A 6530-nucleotide genomic window follows, 5' to 3' on the forward strand; every position below is an offset into this window, starting at 1 on the left:
GTGGCATGCAGAGCCATATTTGCCGGCACTATACCCCTCTGCTCTCGGTCATTTTCGCCCTCCCCAGGCTTCAGGAAAGCCTCCAGAGCCAAGGTGGCGCAGTGGTTAAAAAGCAGCACTGCAGGCTACTGCTAGATCAGCAGGTCAGCGGTTCAAATCTCACCGGCTCAGGGTTGACTCAGCCTTCCATCCTTCCGAGGTGGGTAAAATGAGGACCCAGATTGTTGGGGGCAATATGCTGACTCTCTGTAAACCGCTTAGAGAGGCCTGAAAGGCCTATGAAGCGGTATATAAGTCTACTGCTATTGCTATTGCTATTGCTATTGCTCCAGATCCTGGGAAGGATGAAATCACCATCCCGCATGGGAGGTGGTCATGTGCGCACGTGCGGGGTGTGTGTGTCATGCACACATGCACAAGTGGATGAGCCAGTGTGCATGTGTGATAGCATGCACACACAATTTTGGCACACCTTTAGAAAAAGGTTAGCCATCACTGCTTTATACTATTCTATGCCTAGTATCTATTTGGTGCCTGGTTATGTGTGGCTTTTTAGTTATTGATAGGAGTGTTGATGGTCAGTTATTAAGTTATTGGCTGTTGGCTGTGCTGCTCCTAAGTACCCGATAAGCTGGTTCCCCGAGGAAGGAGCCCAGCACAAGTCGTAAAGCTCAGAAGACTAAATCTTTGGTTCTGGTGACTGACTCAGATTGGATCCTACAACGTTATCCTGGAACACATATATTTGCCTTCATCTGTGAGAGAGGATTATAGACAATGCAGCTACCTCAATTAGTTTCTTGAGATCACCAAGCCTGTTGATGTAGTCATATTTTGAGGGATTTTTTGGAAGAACATCAAGTATGGGAGCCAGTCTCACCTTGGGAGGATATTGCACAAGGTATCCACATCGAGATACAGACATCACACTAATGGACTTTTTTTAAAAATCTCTGCAAGAGAAGTATGTTCCTCCCACTTTTTTTTTTCCTATCCAGCAATAGGCAAATCTGGGACCCACTGGTATTTCCCTTCATGCAGTTTTCATTGGGGTATGGTGTAGCTATAAAACTGATAGGCTGTAGGTATTTTTAAAAGGGATCATTCATTAGCCATAGAATTACTCTTATCTTCCATCAAATCTTGCCAAGGAATTTCTGAGAAATCATTTTTTTTGCAGCTCTATTACGGTATTTTACATTATATAATATTGCCACCTAGTGGTTCAACAGGGACTTCAGTATAGTATTGTATATTTCAAATAACACATTTTGACCACCTTTTAACATTATTATTATTCAACATCTTAGAATTTTATTTATTGGGACAAATAAGGTGTGATTTTGTTCTCTGTGCACAATTCTTGTTTCTATACCAATAATAGTTTTATGATTTTTTTTTTTTTTAAATATGCTTTTAGAATATGGGGCTTTTCAGGGACTCGTGCTTCCAAGGGATTTTAAAACCTAAACTGTAAAACATATTTCTTCTTTGTATAGGTTCCTGTAAAGTACAATAAAGCTTTGATTTAGCTAACTGAGGGTATTTGGTATTATTGACTCTACATTAAATACCAAAGTATATCATTTGTATCAATTTGCATAATACCAAGAGTTGATGCTCACACTGATAAGAAGTTTAACAAATGTTTCTAAAACTATCAACAAGTCTGGACTATCTTCAAAAAAGAGACAAGCCTCTTCCCCTTACACAAACAAGTATAAAAAATTGAATTAAAATCTTACTCTTTTCAATTGTATATATTTTTCAACTGAAAGAAGATTGATAAAATTCTTCTGTTGCACCCTTAATTCATTTTCTAGTAAATATTACTAGTTAGAACTCTGAGGACCTTATTCTCTGGACTCTTTCCAGTTAAGATTGCTGCAAGAAACATCTTATTAATTTCAATAAATGCTTCTTCCCTTTATAATTTGGTCAATTGTGCTTCAAATACTTAAGAGCAAATGACTGATTCATTTGCTGTGCTATTGACTGCTGAACAGGTTGCAAATGTTTTCTCTAATATAGAATCTAGCACAGATGCAGCAAAGCCAGACAGATGTCCAAATTACCCAACTAACTCAAGCACATGGGGCAGATCTGTCTACATTCCAGCTCTACTGCATCCCTGGCTATACCACCTCCCACAATGCTCCTTCGACTATGTTATTTTGCTTTCCTGCTTTCTTATCTGATAAATACAAGAGAAATGCAGAGAAATTCAAAGTTTTCATGACTCAGTTTGAGTTATATGTATTATTGAGATGATAATTATCCCTAGCTGAATTTTAAGTGCAATAGAGCCGTCAAATCAGCAATTCCAATTTTAGAGAATAATGACTCTGTGATCATTTATGCGAGTTTTATGTTTACACTGAAATTGGCTTTAATGAACTTGCCAGAAGAGCAAGAGTTAATTGAAATATGCAGATAACATTATGGTAAAGACAGGCTATTGGCATGTGTAGTTGATGGAATAGATCCTATTGGAAATTGCTAAGAATCAGCACCTAACTAAGACAGGGGTGTCAAACTTGATCCCATTGTGGGCTGCATCAGGTGGTTTTTCTGCCCTTGGGGGGCTGGGATGGGTGGCCTCATTGTTGCCCATTGGATGGGCATGGCCAGTCCTGGAGCATTAGGGGCCAGTTCCTCGCCGTCTCTGGGACAGCCCCATGAGCCAACTCCGCAGCGTATCGCAGGCCACATCTGAACTAAGAGATTGCTAAGAGTCAGGTGATCAATCCGATTACCTCAAAATGGACCTTAAGGCAAATGCATACATTGTCCTGGAGCATCCGCAAGAAATATTACAAAGTTCTAAAACTCTTGCTCATATCCTCATACTGTGCTCCATGATGCCCCAAAGTGTGCTCTGATTGCTCCAATTAAATAAAAGGGCCATACAGTTAAATTTAATTTATTATTTTTTATGGAGTGCTAGCCCCACATTCACAGATCAGCATGCTAAATGTCTGCACCAGGTTATACAAATGTGCAAAACTTTTAATTAGATAAGATTGTTTCATTGCCCTATTATTTTCCCTTTCCCAATAACAAATAGTTATGTTAAACTAATTCTCTTTTTTACTAAATTTTTTATTGTAAAGGCCCAAAGAGCTGCAGTTACAGTTCTACGGAGGAATTATTGAGTCTGTCATTTGTAGTTCTATAACTGTCTAGTTTGGTACAACTATTGACAGGACAGGTACAGACTCCAATTGATAGTTTGGACTGCAGAAAAAACTACTGCAACCACCCTGCCTTCCACTGGTGGCCTGTATGGGTCAGAAAGGGCTGAGAAAATATCTACAGACTCCTCATATCCTGCATATAAACTGTTTTACTTTCTCCCTTCAGGACACCGCTATAGAGCATTGCATACCAAAACAACTAGACAAAGAGAGTTTTTTCCCATCATGCTATCATTCTGCTGAACACCTAATTACCGTAGTACTGTCTTATTATGTCTAAGTATATTTACCCATGTAGTATAGTTGTATTAATTTTATCCATCTGTTTCACTACCTTTCCTTATTGGTATAATTAGTTTGATGTTATGATTATTATTTTTTATTTTGCATGTACATAGATCTTATGCACCAGACACAAATTCCTTGTGTGTATAATTACACTTGGCTAATAAAGTAATCTATTTCTATTTTTATTTCTAAAGACTATCATACAGACATTTGAAAGATCTAGTCTTCTATATTTTCTAACATTTATCAGCATTTTATATATTATTTTGAAGCTCATACAATATTTTTTCAAGTTTATAAAGGGGCTCTTCCACGAGGATCCCCAAAATATGTCAAGCTTTCACATTTTTCACCTATCAGGCTCTTCTCTGTCAGTGCTACATTTGCTCTTTTAAAACAGTTGCTTTTAATTTGCCTTGGGAGCAATTTACCTTGGGAGCAATTTACCTTTAAGTAAAGATGTTTCAGGATTAGAATTGCTGCCTTGGGCCTTTTGTTCTCAGGGGTCGTCACATCAGGACTTTTTTCCTCCTTCCCTAAACTGGGCATGGGCATGACCAGCGTGTGACGCATCCAGGCCGCAGCTTTACAGCCCTGTTCTAAATAAATGCTGTTTGGTGAAAGAAATAGAGATGATTTAAACAAGAAATTCTTACCACTGGAGACATCTGTTGGAAGGGCAATGCACTCTATTCAAGTTTTGTCAACCCTACAAGGTAGACCCAATTAAGAAACTAATGCCATGTAAGTCAGCACTATTTTTATTACAACAGCTGTAGTAACAGAACCTTGCAAGTCTTAATATGCTTCCCCTCTCACTTTATCTTTGTGTGAACTGGGGGGGGGGGCAGGATCTGTATGAGATGTTTACTTGAATTAGTCTCCGGGAATAGTCTCATGCACTACTTATTTGATTGTTCTTTTTTAGTGGTCCTTCCTCTTGACCCTTAAAGCCATTTTCTATGTCATCTACAAGTTAGACTGACCACAAGAATTTGGGTTATCTACAGATTGCATACCATAGAAAGCATATATCAGATCAGATAGATACAATTTTTCCTTCATTTTGACTTCTGTGTTACTTATGTTCCTTGCTCACAGAATAGGCAGATTGATGCTCTTTCTTCTAAAGTGTCTAAAGTGCATCACCCACAATCAAATGATAGCAATAGCAATAGCAGTTAGACTTATATACCGCTTCATAGGGCTTTCAGCCCTCTCTAAGCGGTTTACAGAGTCAGCATATTGCCCCCAACAACAATCCGGGTCCTCATTTTACCCACCTCAGAAGGATGGAAGGCTGAGTCAACCCTGAGCCGGTGAGATTTGAACAGCCGAACTGCAGAACTGCAGTCAGCTGAAGTAGCCTGCAGTGCTGCATTTAACCACTGCGCCACCTCGGCTCTTGCCTTTGCCTTAAATGATGACATTGCAAAGGCAAGTGCTACTTTGGAGCAATACCTTTCTTGTTATGTTAATCCTAAATAGATGTAATTGGCTGTAACAGTATCCTTGAGGAACAAGAGGAAGAGCTGCAACAAAAAACAAGGGTCAAATAAAAGAAATTTAAATCCAAGGCAGATAACACAGATTTGACCCTCCCTGATTTTCTTTGAGAGAAGGAGGCATGTTGAGACTTGCAAGATTCTGTTATTGTAACTCTATAATAAAAGTAATTAAGTAGTCCTTGATTTACAACTGTAATGGAGTCTTGCCCATCATTATTGTAAGTTGTGACAGTTGTAAAAAAAAATGTTACAATCTATTTTTGTGGTGATTTTTAAGCAAACACAACAATCTTAAAGTAACCAACGTGGTCATTAAGCGAATCAAATTTGATCTTGGGTGTGGTTTTGCTGAAAACTGGAAGTAAATGCTATAAAAGTCACATGACCATGGGACAATGCGCTGTAAATGTGGCCCAGTTGCTGAGCGCCTGAAGTTCAGTCACATGACTGCAGGGGAGGGTCCTGACCACCAGAACTTCAAATCCATGTTATAAGTACTTTCTACAGAGGCCCATCACAAAATTAAAGAGTCAATAAGCAACTTGTTGTAAATTAAGGACTACCTGTATTAGCACTCATAAAAGGCTTCCAAATCTGGCCTATTTCAGAGAGCTGACATCAAAACAATTGGGCCGAACTTTTCCCTAATGTTTGTCTACAATTCAATTCATTCTACTTGCATGGTGAAGACTCAAATGATTAGGCAACCTAGGCTGCAAAACACTCTCTGCCTTGGGCTAAGGACAGAAGTGAAATCTGTACCACAGAAAAAAAAGATCGCCAAAGCAAATTGCGTTGTTTAAATGTAAATGTGTTTTACTTATAAGAACCCAGCTACTGAAAGGCAGCTAAAAGTAGTGGCAAGGTAATGTTTTGGGTTTCTCCTGCCTAAGGGAAAAAGTTGCCTCATCGTGGGTCTAATTTGTTGTAAATTGTCAACTACTTTGCAATTATAGACTATACGCAGTAATGCACTGGCACTCCTGACGGAAACTTTTCTTGTCCGTTGGAATAAACGTTACCACCGCCCACATTCTCTCTTCTCCCCCGCCCTTCCCACCAACGAATCTCCAACTTCAACTCCGCCCCATCCTCTTCCCACACTTTGAAACCCAAGTGGGAAACAGAACCTTCCCACCTCGCTTGAGTACCACACCGCCAGTTCAGTCTCAATTGGTTAGAGGTGCTGTCAATCCTATAAAACAGAAGGCAATAAAAAAAAAAAAAGCCCGCGCAAGTTCGGAAGAGCCTGCCCTGAAAATTGCGCGGGCCGTGCGTTAGTTTGAGACCGTGTGTCGGTAGCTGCAAAACCAGTCGCCGTTTCCTCTCCAGGGAAGGAGCGGTAGGCTAGTTTGTAGGGCACGGAGGGTATTGGGTGGGATACGCTTGAACGACGAGGCGTCGTGGATGATAAACGTTTCCAACCCTTGGGTGGGACCTTCGTTGCAGTATTTCCAGTCCCTCGTGCGGGGCATGTCTCTTCATTTAAAAGGGCCAATATAAAGGCGCCTCAAATGAGGATTTGCTTGAGGGAGCA

This window comes from Thamnophis sirtalis, unplaced genomic scaffold (genome assembly GCF_051295495.1).
Source record: "Thamnophis sirtalis isolate CommonGarterSnake01/CBP01778 unplaced genomic scaffold, rThaSir2_p1.2 scaffold_10, whole genome shotgun sequence".
NCBI lineage: Eukaryota > Metazoa > Chordata > Lepidosauria > Squamata > Natricidae > Thamnophis > Thamnophis sirtalis.